Source organism: Hordeum vulgare, chromosome 5H (genome assembly GCF_904849725.1).
Source record: "Hordeum vulgare subsp. vulgare chromosome 5H, MorexV3_pseudomolecules_assembly, whole genome shotgun sequence".
Taxonomy (NCBI): Eukaryota; Viridiplantae; Streptophyta; class Magnoliopsida; order Poales; family Poaceae; genus Hordeum; species Hordeum vulgare.
In genome coordinates, this window is record NC_058522.1 from 225136114 (window position 1) to 225151585 (window position 15472).

A 15472-nucleotide genomic window follows, 5' to 3' on the forward strand; every position below is an offset into this window, starting at 1 on the left:
ATCAACTGCCACCAAAGGGTGGGTCTTCTTATCTAATGATGGATGGAATGGACCGGACATGTAAAGCCCCGAGACTGCAAATGACCAAGTAAGTGGGATCATCCGCAATTCTTGAGGTGGAACATGAGCTTGTCGTGTTAATTTTTCACAACCATTGCACTTTCACACGATGTCGTCAGCATGTGCGTGAGCGGTAATCCTGTAAAAACCATGTGAGAAAGCCTTGGCCACCAATGATCTCGAGCCAGTATGATGACCACAATCTCTCGCATGGATTTCATTAAATATCTCTCGGCCTTTTGCACGGGAAACACAGTGTTGAAATACATCGGTAATGCTTCGTTGGTGTAACTCGCCATTGATGATAGTCATAGATTTACAACGCGTGATAATCTATGGGACAATGATTTCCTCATTTGGGAGCTCATCACAGGCCAAATAAGCCAAGTAGGGGATAGTCCAATTGGGGATAGTCCAATCAAGAATAGCCATGCCTTCTTCTCATGGCCACTTGACTAAGGGGTTGTGAATCACGTCAAGGTAAACATTGGGTCGAACCGGCTTATGCTACAAGTCAAGTTGTCACAAAGCATGTGCAGCCTCGTAAAGCCGGTGCTAAATGTGATCAACTTGACAACCTTGGAAATGACCTACAATGACCATGGTTGTGCGTCGGTAAGCCGCCATGAGAGGATCTTTTGGGTTCCAATTCCCTCATACTTGTTGAGCCACCACATCCGAGTCGCCAAGACACGTGACCCGACTTAAGTTCATCTCCTTAACCATCTGGAGCCCATAGAAGAGAGCCTCATACTCAGCCACATTGTTAGTACAAGGGAACATGAGCCGTAAGACGTAACAAAATTTGTCACCTTGCGGGGAAGATAGAATAACTCATGCCCCCGAGCGCTCCAACTTCCTGGAGCCATAAACTGTATTGTCCACTACGTGTTATTTGGCCTCTCCTCAGGGACTTGTAATTAGTCCACTCATTAATGAAGTCCATAAATGCTTGGTATTTGATGGCTATTTGGGGCACATACTTCACTCGATGTGGTCCAAGCTCGATTGCCATTTATCGATCCGTCCAGTAGCCTTTCGATTTTGTATGATATCTCCGAGAGCATATGAACTGACCATGGTGATTGGATGTTCCTAGAAATAATGTTTGAGCTTATGACTAGCCATGAAGACGCTGAATACCAACTTCTGCCAATGTGGGTACTGGGTACTCCTTCTCTACCTTTTTATGCTCAACAACAATAGCTACATGCACCACTTTGTTATTTGTAGCAATGTACATGAGCATAGGCTGTTTGTCAATCGCGGCAGCTAGAATGGGCGGCTTGACCAGATGCTTCTTCAGGGTTTCGAAAGTATCATTGGCGGCATCGGTCCATATGTAATTGTTAGTCATTTTCAACAATTGGTAAAGTGGTATCGCCTTCTCACCAAGGAGACTCATTAACCGGCTAAAGGTTGCGATGCGACCCACCATGTGTTGGAGGTTGTTGATATTAGCCAGCTTAGCAAGTGAGGTTACTTCTTTGATCTTGTTTGGGTTAGCCTCGACGCCACGCTCTGAATCTAGCAATCCCAGTAGTTTTCCCACAGGAACACCAAAAACAGATTTGGTCGGGTTAAGCTTCACTCTCTATACGCGAAGGTTGTTGAAATTTCCTTGAAGTCATCCAACAGAGTCTCCTTTTTCTGGGATTTAGCCATAATATCACCAACATAAGCATGGAGATTTCGCCCAATCTTGTTGTGTAGGAAGTTCTAACACATCATTGATAAGTAGCGCTCGTGTTTTCAAGCCCAAAAGGCATAGAAACATACCACGAAGCTCCAAAGGGAGTGATGAAATCCGTCTTCTCTAGATCCTCAACATCCATCTTAATCTAATGATAACAGTAGTAAGCATCCAGGAAACATAAACACTCACAACTTGTCGTAGAATCAATAATCTGGTCAATGCGGGGAAGAACATACGGGTCCATAGGACAAGCTTTGTTGATATTCATGTAGTCAACACACATACGCCAAGCATCGTTCTTGTTTAGATCAATCACTAGATTTCACAACCACTCTCGGTGAAAAACTTCGACGATGAACCCGACATCTAGGAGCTGGGCCACTTCTTCACTAATAACTTTTCGTCTCTCCTCGTTAAAATGATGGAGGTATTGTCGGACATGTTTCATCTTGGGGTCCACATTGAGGTGGTGCTCAGTGAGTTCCCTTGGCACACCAGGCATGTCATAAGGTTTCCAAGCGAAGATGTCCCGATTCTCAAAGATGAACTCGACGAGGGCACTTTCCTATTTGGGTTCCATGCCTCTCCCAAATGGTGAACTATTGGGAGGAAACACTTGGAGAAAAATCAACTTACTTGGTACCCTCTACCATGTTAAACATGAGGGCGGGTTTATACTCTATGGTGGGATTCTTGAGGGAGGGCATGTCTGTCGGGTCAACATTAGCTATGTGAAACTTCAACTCTTTTGTTGCACAAGCTCACTCAGCGTAAGCTGCATCTCCTTCCTCACACTCTTGAGAAACTTCTAGTTTCCATCGAGTGTGATTGTTCCATGTGGCCGAGGCATCTTGATGTTGAGATATTCATAACAAGGCCGCGCCATGAAGCGAGCATAAGACGACCATCCGAAGAGGACATGGTAAGGGCTCTTAATTTTGACCACCTCGAATGTCATGGAGACACACTGGTAGTTAAACTCTATACCGAAAGCGACATCAAGCGTGATCCATCCAATTGGATATGCTGACTTCCGTGGCAAGATTCCATAAAAAACCATGGTTGAAGACTGTAACTTGATCTCTGAAAGATTCATCCATCGAAATGTGTCATATTACAAGATGTTGATACTGCTACCCCCGTCCATGAGTACTTTCATGAGCGTATAACACCAAACTTGAGGTGCCACCACTGGGGCAAGGCCACCTGCGTTGTCAACACGGGGAGGATGACCCTCTCTACTCCAAGTGATCAAGTACTCAGACCAGTTTAAGTATGTTGGGACAGCCGACTTGACCATACTAATAGCTCTATGCTGATGCTAGCGATGACGTCTACATGTACTGGTGCTGAACACATGATACTAACCGCCGTTCAACTTCTTAGGATTACTCTAAAACCCTGCTCGGTCATTCTGCTGGTGACTGCCCTGCCTAGAGCGTTGATGACCACCATTATTGCTGCTGTGACCTTGGAAACTGGCTCCTGAGCCGCTTGAGCCTTGAAAGCCTTGACCCGCAAAACCACTACATGAGCCGGCACCTAACCCACCAGTGCCGGGATAACATGAATTTCCACTGTAGCCACCTCCATTGTGACTCAGGTATGCTTGGCTAGAGAACTCCTACATGATATAACAATTTCCCGATGAGTAAGTGGTCGGCTTGTGTGGGAAGCTAACTCAGCGTAAGCTGCATCTCCTTCCTCGCATTCCTCAGCAATTTTCTGACTTCCATCAACACTAATGGTTGTGTTTGGCCGAGACATCTTGAACTTGACATAGACATAACAAGGTCATGCCATGAAGTGTGCATAACTCGGTCGTCCGAAGAGAGCATGATAAGAGCTCTTGATTGTGATAACCTCAATGGACATAGGCTAGCACCGACACTAAAATTCCGCACCGAAAGCGACTTCAAGAGTGATCCGCCGAATTGGATATGTTGAGTCCCTAGCCACAATTTCGTGGAAAACTATAGTAGAAGACTGCATTTGTTTCTCAGAATTATTCATCTGTCGGAACATGTCATAGTACAAGATCTTGATACTGCTTCCCCCGTCTATGAGTACTTTCGTGAGCGTATAACCACCAACTTGAGGTGCCACCACTAATGAGAGAACACTTGGGTTTTCCACCCAGGGAGGACGTTCCTCTCTACTCCAAGTGATTGGGGTGCTCGGACCAGTTTAAATATGCCGGGACCGTTGGCTCGACCATATTAATGTTTCTATGTTGAAGCTTGTAATCACGTGTTCAAGTGCTGGTGGTGAACACATGATAATGTTTGCCATTCAACTACTTTGGATTACTGTGAAAGCGTGCTTCATCATTCATTTGGTTATTTCCATGCAAAAGCATTAATGACCACCACTATTTTTGTCGTGAATCTGAAAACCACCTCCTCGGCTACCTGATCCTTGGAAACGTTGTCCTAAATAACCGATAGATGAGTTGATGCACAACCTGAATGCGTTGGGAAGATCCGGCTTTCCGCCACCGCCACCTCCATGGTGACCCCGATACGTTTGATTGCGGAATTTTGACATAACGTAATAATTCTCCCACGAGTGAGTGGTCGGCTTATCTAGGAAACTTTGTTTTGGATAAGGGGCTTTAAGTGTTTTTCACAGTTACGAGGCTTCTTCCCATTGTAAGCTTTGCCAGAGTTATTGTTTCGCTGCTGATTCTTAAAATTAGTATTGGTTTTAGCAACAAAATCTAACCCTCCGTCAGGATGCTTGCTCTTTCCACCATTGCCTTGATTAGTATGATTCCCGTTGTGTTTGAAGCTGTGTTAGTGATGACCCTTACTATTATCATTTTTCTTTCCTTTGGCAGATTTATCATCATCTGAACCAAGATGTTTCGTGTTATCGTACTTAGCTTATCAAGTAAGGACATCCATGAGGTCGCCCATATCTTGAACCTTTCGCTTGAGGCGCCCAAGCTTCTTGACAAGAGGCTAGAAGTGGCAATTCTTCTCCAAAATCGAAACATCATGTGCAGGTGTCATACTGTCTAAAGAGTGAATGATCTCTTCGACCGCACGAGTCTAGTGGTGGACAGATTCATCCGTCCGTCGAATACAATGTTGTAAGTCAACAATCATCATTGGACGTTTGCAGGTACCTTAATTTTTTTTATGAAACGTTCCTTCAACTCTGCCAATTTATTGAATTGTAGGGATGGAGGTTTTTAAACCATTTACGAGTCGGTCCTTCCAACATCATGGTTAGGTACTTGGCACAAACCGCATCTCTCATAGCCAACCAATCCCTGGAGATGGGTTGAGATCAAACTTGTAGTTCGGGACCTTGCAAGGACCCTTAAAATTCTTGGGCATACGCTAGTTGCACAGAGCCGACATGAGGCTGGGTATGCCGATCGTCCTACTACTTAGACCCGCCTCCAATGAGACTTACTCGGATGTGGAGGGTGGCAGTTGAATTACCACTAGGGCTGCTACTGATGCTTCACGCAAGGCCAGAGCCGTGTCAACAATTGCTTGCACATTTGAAACCACATGCCAGTTTGGGGAATTCCGAGCCTATTGCCTGAGGCCATTGCTAGAGACCGCAAAAGATTTTGCATGCCGACTCTTGTTGTGACTTGGATAAGGGGTACCTTGCCTGTTGAGTGATTGCAGTCTTCAACATGTCAATGGAATTCGTGGCTTCAACTTCAATTGGAGTGTTTCGTGTGATCGGGAGTGCTTCGAGGTTATGAGTCTTCTCCGGCATGTTGTCAACTGGATTGGAGAAGTTACCTACCTTTGTATGGGAACGACGAGGCGGTGACTGAGATGTTTGTGGTTGGATAGTCTGGCACTGTTGAGATGGTTGATGATGTTGATCCTCATGTGGTTGTCCAGTCCTTGGTGTGCGCTGTGAAGTGTCAAACAAACGCTCCGGCTCGAGCTTAAGGGGCAGGAAACTCTCGTGCCTTCTCTAGTGAACTGCCTCCAAGTCTCTCGAGGAAGACCTAGTTGCCAAGCTTTCTCCTTCAAGCGTTCTGCCTCATTATGGATGTGAGATGGTAAATACCCCATGCGAGTATTCTTGGTGTTTGTAGGATTGAAAATATGTCTAGAGAGGGGGGGGGTTGATTAGACTACTTGACAAGATAAAACTTAGCCTTTTCCCAATTTTTTGTGTGGGTCTGTTTTAGCAATTATGACTAGTCAAGTACAACCTACACATGCACATCTAAGAGTATATAGTAGCGGAAAGTAAAAAAAGCAAGTGTAAAGGAAGGAAGGGTAGGGAGATCAAACGCATGAGGTTGACACGATGTTAGTGGAGACTTCAACCCATGGAGGGTAACTGCTGCGGGAGTCCACGGAGGGCTCCACCAACAAAGGAGTCCACCAAGAAGCGGCCTTGTTTATTCCACCATAACTTTTGTCCACACAGGAATAACCTCACTCACGATAGTTCTTCACAAAGTAGGCGATCTCCATGACCATACAAACATCTTGGTTCAACTCCACAACACGATATAGGAGGCTCCCAAGCTACACCTAACCAATCTAGGAGGCACCACTCTCCAAAAGGTAATAGATCTAGTGGAATGATGAACTCCTTACTCTTGTGCTTCTCTCCTCAACACTCAATCACTCTCTCTCAAATTTGGCAGGGGTAGGAGAGATTGATCTTGTGGAAAGCAACTTGGGGAGGCTAGAAATCAAGGTTCAAATGGTTGGAATGGAATCACTTGATCGCAACACATGAGTAGGTGGGTCTCTCTTAGAAAAATGAATCTAGCAATGAAGTGAGTGTTTTGAGTGCTTCCTCTACAAATGAGAGGTAGGTGGAGGGGTATATATAGGCAGCACACAAAATCCAACCATTACACCATTATTGACCAACTCGGTGACACCGAGGTTAGAAACTCGGTGGTACTGACTTGCTCAAAAGGCAGTAACTTTGAATCTTCGTGGAACCGTTATACACAACTCGGTGGCACTGAAAGGTGACTAATGGTCAGATGACACAAATTGTTGACACCGATACTCAAATTCGGAAATTCTGATTTTGTGTACCGAGGCAACAGAAAGTTTGTCACATGAACTCGGTAGCACTGATGCAGTTTTGGTTGCACCGAAGTGGTAGGGTTTTGCTAGGATTTGTCTAAGTCTGAAATCTGTAGGGCGAAGTAGAAATTTTTAGTAGCACCGATTTTGGACATTTCGCTTGGATAGATATATTTTGTGGAAGAGTGGATGAGTATTTTGGTGGCGAACTCTAAGCACTTGACCAACCAATTCTTCATAATGCCTCATCCCCTTTTAATTGTATTGGCTTTCCTATGGACTCAAATGTGATTTCTCACAAAGTGTAAAATGAAGAATCTTCTTGCTTGAATCTTTATCCAAACTTATTTCTTCCTTCTTCAGGGGGCATCCCTACTTAATCCTATAGCCAAAACATCTTTTGAACTTTTCTAAAATATACATGGAAAAACTCATTAGTCCAATGATTCATATCTTGTGATTAATTACCAAAACCACCTTAGAGAGCAATTGTGCTTTCGGTGTTGGCCCCATCCCGAACTTTAGTAATCCGCCCTTGAAGTTTGGTTAACTATGTATTAGGCTCCTCTTGTTTTTCGTGGTCACTCGTGTCCACAAGCATGGTGATCTCTGCCATCAAGTAGGCCATGGATTGAGCCGACATTTTGCTTGACCTGACAGTGTTTGGAGCTAGTGACGAGCCACTAGAGCCACTAGCCACTCCGGTCATTGTTGAATCATGAGCCAACATGGTCCCTGGCATGTAAATGGCAGCATGTCGAGCAGGCTCGAGGGGCTCTGGGTAAACCTCACTATTAGGATAGCCCCCAAGCCTACCATCCAAAAGTGGGTAGTTGACTCGGTGTCTCCAAGCGGTGTGTCGCCATCAGATTAGACAAGAGTATCTCCACGGGACATAGAATTATCTACAATGTCGAGCCCCTAAGTGAAGCCAACGAAGGCATGCCTCCTGCCGGCTTGAGACATTATGGGTTGAGCACGCCGAGCTGGCTCAACGATGTCGATGCAGATGTCTGACTTGGGTCCTCACTCATCGATCTTGCTGATGAACACATGTTTCTTGCTGAAGGGGACCCGGTACTCGTACTCAATTGAGCTAGCCTCGGGGCCCCAATATAAATCATCGATGTAAAGCTTGCCGCGGCGGCTCTTGGTCATCTAGCTGATCCCATATTCCTCGATCCCTGGGAGAGCTCCCTCCAAGAAATCAACACCACGCTGCAATGGCCCCATGGTGGGCGCCAACTGTCGTGGTTTTATCATGGCAGGTATTCTAGCAATAGGACTAAGACTAGGAGTTCTCGCAACTAGGTGATTGCTTGGATGGGTTTGATCGGGAATGGGGGACAAGGATTTACCCAGGTTTGGCCCCTCCAATGGAGTTAAAAGCCTACGTCCTACCTTTTGTGTTATTGATGATGATCTTGATTACAAGGGTGTGAAATTGCTAACCTAGATATCGAGGATTTCATAGTTGTCATGTTTACCTCAGGGGCTCTCCTTTATACACAGGTTGAGGCTCTAACATTACAACAGAGTTCGGGTCACATTACAACCCGTGACTTAATCTAATTCCTAGTCATCTTGTCTCTCTTAAAGGGAAACTACCTTGTTTGTTCCTCCATGAGACGTCCTGCCACATAATGGCCTATAAGTCAACCTTCTATGAGTCTCCTCTTGGGTCTTGGGATTCTCGTCCTTTCTTGGATCTTGCATGCGACCACGCCACCAAGACATGCCACCTTGATATCTGAATCGTCTTCCTCGCAGGTCATCCTATGGGGTTTATCGCCAACACATCCCGACTTCATGGTGGGTCATCCTATTGTCTCCACCATCCTTTCCTCATTGAGATAGTGCCCTAATAATGATGATCATCACACTTTTATTAACTTACAACTCGATATAACAACTCAATGATGATATGATATGACTCTATATGAATTCCTCTAGCAGTGTACCAGGATGTGGAATGATCTAGCATAGATAAGATATCAAAAAACGGGCAAGCCATGGAAATATCATGCTAGGTATCTTACGATCGTGCAAAGCAATATGACAATGGAAGTAGTAGTCATATAATGTTACTGTGGAAGTCGCATGGCAATATATCTTGGAATGGCTATGGAAATGCCATGATAGGTAGGTTTGGTGGCTGTTTTGAGGAAGATATAATGAGGTTTATGTGCAATAGAGCATATCAAGTCTTGGATTTTGGATGCACCGATGAAGGTTGAACCGATCCTCGAGGTGAGAATGAGCAATGCTCGGTACCGAAGAGGCTAGGAAATATGTGAAGGTGAGAGTGCGTATATCCATAGATTCTCATTAGTCATAAAGAACCCACATACTTATTGCAAAATTTTATTAGATTTGTCGAAACAAAGCACTAATCGCATGCCGATAGGGAGTAAGTTAGTAGGATTTAACCGTCACACGCCCCGACTCAAACCACACAAAGATCTCAACAAGGAATAAGTATGCTCACACACCATCACCATGCCCTAAAAATATTTGGAGGAACAAAAAGTTAACACCTCTCATTCAAGGTACCTATATTGACCAATGATCATGCACCCATTCTTTTTCACAATACTACATTACTATCATTGACCATGGTTTCTCTTTTATGTGCTGCATGTGGTTTTGTCATGCACTCATTGAATACCTACTGTATTTGGACTAGTCTTATAACCCATGCAAATCATCATTGTTGTCTATTAATTCTCAAACAAATATAAGTGAAGAACGAGAATGCAATTATTTCTTCAAAATATATATCATGTGATGAATGACACTAAAACAAAAAAGCAAACAAAAGCAAATGATGCTCCACGCATAACTCATATCATGTGATGAATAACAATATAGCTCCAAATGACATACCCATGGATTAAGAAGAAAGAGGGGATGCCTTCCGGGGCATCCCCAAGCTTAGACGCTTGAGTCTTCCTTATAATATTACCCTAGGGTGCCTTGGATATCGCCAAGCTTAAGTTCTCGATGCTCCTTATTCCTTCATCCAGCGTTATAACACCCAAAACTTGGAAACTTCAGCACACAAAACTCAAAAGAAACATTGCGAGATCCGTTAGTTTAATAAACATATCAAATACTTTAGGTACTCTTATAAATTGATTCATATTTTATTATAGCATGAGGTAATGTATTCTAACTTCTCCATGACATATACCCCCTCACAGAATCCATGGCATCATCAAAACAAGCAAACCATGCAAGCAAAAGTAGAATCTGTCTGAAACAGAGCAATGTGTAATGATATAGTTATGTACCATACTTCTGTAACTCGAAAAATTGTAAACAATTAGTATGGCCTGATTAATTTGTATAGAAAAACTATGTAAAAAATTCATATCAAAACACTTCCTAGTAAAATTAGAGAAATTCTGCACTCGATGATAAAGTTTCTCTTTTTGCACGACATAATTTCTACTATCATTCAAATTATCCCAAAGGCTTTACTTGGCACAAACACTAATTTAAACACAAAACACAATAATTTCACAGGAAACAAACGTGACTAACAACTAGCTCTATTGTTTTACCCCCCTAGCTAGGCATAATGCATATGATTCAAGTGTTGTCATCCCGAAGACGACCCGTCATGCTATAATCATATTCCCTCCTTTGAGGAGAAAGTTTTCTAATTGGTAAGAAAAAATAATTGAAAGCACTAAACTTCACAACACAAGGATCTGTGAGGTCTACCTCGGGAGGTATAAGAGACTATTATTTAGGTATTTCATATGTGATTGTCAACTCCTCATTGTATAGGTTCCGATAGAGTTATTTTCTTAATTCTATTTCAAGATCATAACCCAATCCAAGTTTTGGTATTCTTAGAAACTAGGACATTAACTCGAACCTTCTTTATAAGATTTTCATCATAAGCAACATAGTTTGTGGATCTTAGTTTTATTATTCCCTCCAACTCATAAACAATCCCTTCTATGGGTGGGCACTCACCATTAACCATATAATAATAGAAAATATCTCAAGCATCTTGCATGATATTACTAAGTTCTTGAACAAGAAATATAGTGGCTAGACGTTTGGTAGAGGCTTCCCGGTTATTAGTGAGTTCTAGAAACAACCATTGTTTGAAAGGACGCACATGCACAATTTTTTTTCCAATTGTACTATAAGTAAAGATATATCATCCGCATAACATGTAGTTCTAGCAACAACAAAGCCTCCTATCAATGGCGAGAATCCCCCACAAGTGAAAAACAAATCTTGGATCACACTCTTTCCAATAATATTACCACTACCTATGTGTAATTTATTTGTTTGCATAATAGGTTCTTCCTTAGTTGGATCATTATCCGTAAGATTATCAAGTTTTTCTTTGACAACTTCATTTAAATTTATTTTAGCATCCTCGTTACAAGGAGAAGTTGGATATTCAAGGGCTTCCGCGCTAGAGGCAAAATCACCACTAATTTAAAACTCACACATGATATCAACTTTCAACCAAGCAAATAAGTAAACCAGTAACAAGCAAAGATAAATATTTTATATTTTTAATTTTTATGGAGCAAGCTAAGTATAACAACAAATAAAAAGAAGGACAAGTAAATGATACTTTGTGCAAGTGCAAAGTTACTTGATAGTAGGTTGGTGATACTCCCCGACAATGGCGCTAGACAACCTTCCTGATTCTTGTGATTGTTGGAAATATGCTCTAGAGGCAATAATACATTATTTATTATTATATTTCCTGTTTCAAGATAATCGTTTATTATCCATGCTAGAATTGTATTAAATGGAAACGCAAATACATGTGTGGATACATAGACAAAACAATGTCCCTAGTAAACAATGTCTTGGTCATGTCTACCTAGTTCTCGCACCCGCAGGGTCTGCACACTTAAGATTCGGCGACGTTTCGGTATAGCTGAATTATTGATCTTGGTAACCGAGTGTTTCCGGAATGGTACTTAGACAAAGATTGACATATGGGAAGTATATACTTGGCTTCTGGAAGGTTTTCGGGCATTACCGGTAAAGTACCGGGAGTGAAGAATGGGTTTCGGAGTTCTACTGGAAGGGATCACCCACCCCCGAAAGAACCAAAGAAGACCAAGGTTGCCGCACCATCCTGTAGTGGGCTGGTGGCCAACCCAAATAGGCATATTCAGCCAAAGGGAGAAAGGAAAGGAGGGTGGGGCCAAACTAAATTGGGGAAGGAGGACTCCTCCTTCCAAGTTGTGTTGGAGGAGGACTCCTCCCTCTCCTCTTGCGCTGGCCGAACCCTAGGGCCTTTCCCTTGGGCGCCACCCCTCCCCTACCTCCTATTTATAGCGGAGGTGAGAGAGGCTTTTGCAACCTCAAGTCAAGGCGCAGCCATCTCTCCCTCCACCACTTCGTGACACCCCGTAGCTAGTTCGGTACGGTACGGCGAAGCCCTCCCGGAGTAGCTCCACCACCATCACCGCCACGCCTTCATGCTGCCAGAGAATTCAGCTACCTCTTCGTCTCTCCTAATGGATCAAGAAGGCGGAAATCATCATCGAGCTGCACATGTGCTGAACGCGGAGGTGACGTTCGTTCGGCGCTAGATCGAGACGGAGTTCATGGGACGACTTGCAATTTGCATCGTGGAGACGTTCGACTATATCAACCGCGTTTCTTAACGCTTCCTGCCTACTGATCTACAAGGGCATGTGGATCTGATCTCCCCTCCCGTAGATGATCATCACCACGGATAGGTGTTTCATGTGCGTGGGATTTTTTTTTGTTTCCCATGCAACATTCCCCATCAGTGGCATCATGAGCTAGGTTCATGCATAGATGATATCTTGAGTAGAATGCAAAAGATTTTGTGTGCGTTGATGTTCAATTTGCGTCCCTCCTTAGTATTTTCTTGACTCGACGGTATTGTTGGATTGAAGCGGCCCGGACCAACATTATCTGTACACTTACGAGAGACCGGTTTCATCGACTAACTTGCAACTTGTTGCATAAAGATGACTCGAGGGTTTCTGTTTCTTCAACTTTAGTTGAATTAGATTTGACCGAGGCGGTCCTTGGAGAAGGTTAAATAGCAATTTTCATATCACCATTGTGGCTTCGCGTAATTAAGATGCCATCATACTAGATACCCATAGCAGCCACGTAAAATTTGCAACAACAAATTAGAGGATGTCTAACTTGTTTTTGCAGGGTATGCATGTGATGTGATATGGCAAAAGACATGATATGATATATTGTATGTATGAGACTATCATCTTGTAATAGTTAAATATTGACTTGCACATCGATGCTACGGCAATCGTCAGGAGCCATAGGGTTGTCTTTAATTATTTTGCGCTTGGAGATTCTTTGCTTTATTGCTAGTCAGTAGCTTTAGTAGTAATATCATAGTTAGTGCGACAACCTCGATGGAAGCACAATGATGGAGATCATGGTGTGGCGCCGGTGACGATGGATATCATGCCAGTGCATTGGTGATGGACATCAAGAAGCACAAGTTCATGGCCCTATCATGTCACTTATGAGTTGCATGTGATGTTAATCCCCTAATGCACCTTATTTTGCTTCGGACGACGGTAGCATTATAAGGTTATCCCTCACTGAAATTTCAAGATAAAAAACGTGTTCTCCCCGACTGTGCACTGTTGCGACAGTTCGTCGTTTCAAGACACCACGTCATGATCGGGTGTGATAGACTCTACATTAACATACAACGGGTGAAAACAGTTGCACACGTGGAACACTCGGGTTAAACTTGATGAGCCTAGCATGTACAGACATGGCCTCGAAACACAGGAGACTGAAATGTCGAGCATGAGTCATATAGTGGATATGATCAGCATGGAGATGTTCACCAGTGAAGCCAAACTCAACTCACATGATGATCAGACTTGAGTTAGTGAATTTGGATCATGCGACACTCAAATGACTAGAGGGATGTCAATTTGAGTGGGAGTTTATTAGTAATATGATTAGCTAAACTCAATTATCTTGAACATAGTCTAAGTAATCTTTTCAAAATTTTATGTCGTAGATCAATGGCTCGCGCAGTAGCAACCCTCAATTTTAATGCGTTCCTAGAGAAAGCTAAGTTGAAACATGATGGAAGCAACTTTGTTGACTGCGCCCATAATCTGAGGCTTGTCCTCACGGATGCCCAAAAACAATACGTTCTTGATGCACTGCTAGGTGATGCACCCCCCAAAACGGCGTTGCCAGAAGTTATGAACGTCTGGCAGACGCGCTAGGATGACTACTCGTTAGTTCAATGTGCAGTTTTGTATGGCTTAGGACACAAACTTCAAAGACGTTTTGAAAGTCATGGACCATATGAGATGTTCCAGGAGTGGAATATTATCTTTCAAAACATTGTCCCTATCGAGAGGTATGAGACCTCCGATAAATTCTATCCTTGCAAAATGGAGGAGAACGAGTCTGTCAGTGAACATGTGCTTAGAATTTGTGGGTACATGATGATCCACAAGTATATGGGATCAATCGTAGTCCTTTCGATAAGTAAGAGTGTCGAACCCAACGAGGAGATGAAGGCTCTGATAAACGGTTTTCAGCAAGGTAATAACTGCAAGCACTAAAAGTAGCGGTAACAAGTGATGGTGTAGTGAGGTGAAACGTAGCAGGTGAAAAGTAACAAGTAACAAGTAGTAGCAATGGTGCAGCAAAGTGGCCCAATCCCATTTGTAGCAAGGTACAAGCCTGAACAAAGTCTTATAGGAGGAAAAACGCTCCCGAGGACATGCGGGAATTTCTGTCATGCTAGTTTCATCATGTTCATGTGATTTGCGTTCCTTACTTTGATAGTTTGATATGTGGGTGGACCGGCGCTTGGGTACTGCCCTACTTGGACAAGCATCCCACTTATGATTAACCCCTCTCGCAAGCATCCGCAACTACCAAAGAAGAATTAAGACAACGTCTAACCATAGCATTAAACTAGTGGATCCAAATCAGCCCCTTACGAAGCAACGCATAGACTGGGGTTTAAGCTTCTGTCACTCTAGCAACCCATCATCTACTTACTACTCCCCAATGCCTTCCTCTAGGCCCAAATATGGTGAAGTGTTATGTAGTCGACGTTCACATAACACCACTAGAGGAAAACACAACATACAACATATCAAAATACCGAACGAATACCAAATTCACATGACTATTATCAGCATGACTTATACCATGTCCTCAGGAACAAAAGTAACTACTCACAAAGCATAATAATAAACATGATCAGAGGTGTAATGAGTAGCATCAAGGATCTGAACATAATCTCTTCCACCAAGTAATCCAACTAGCATCAACTACAAAGAGTAATCAACACTACTAGCAACCTTACAAGTGCCAATCGGAGTCGCGAGACGGAGATTGGTCACAAGAGATGAACTAGGGTTTGGAGAGGAGATGGTGCTGATGAAGATGTTGAAGGAGATGACTCCCCTCCGACGGGAGGAGTGTTGGTGATGACGATGGCGATGATTTCCACCTCCGGGAGGGAAGTTTCCCCGGCAGGATCGTCCTGCCAGAGCTCTAGATTGGTTCTACTCAAGTTCCGCCTCGTGGCGGCGGAGAATCCACGAAAAAGCTCCACCCTGATTTTTTCTGGAACGAAGCCCTTCATATAGCAAAAGAGGGGGGCCAGTGGGCCGTCAGGGTGCCCACAAGCCTTGTAGCCGCC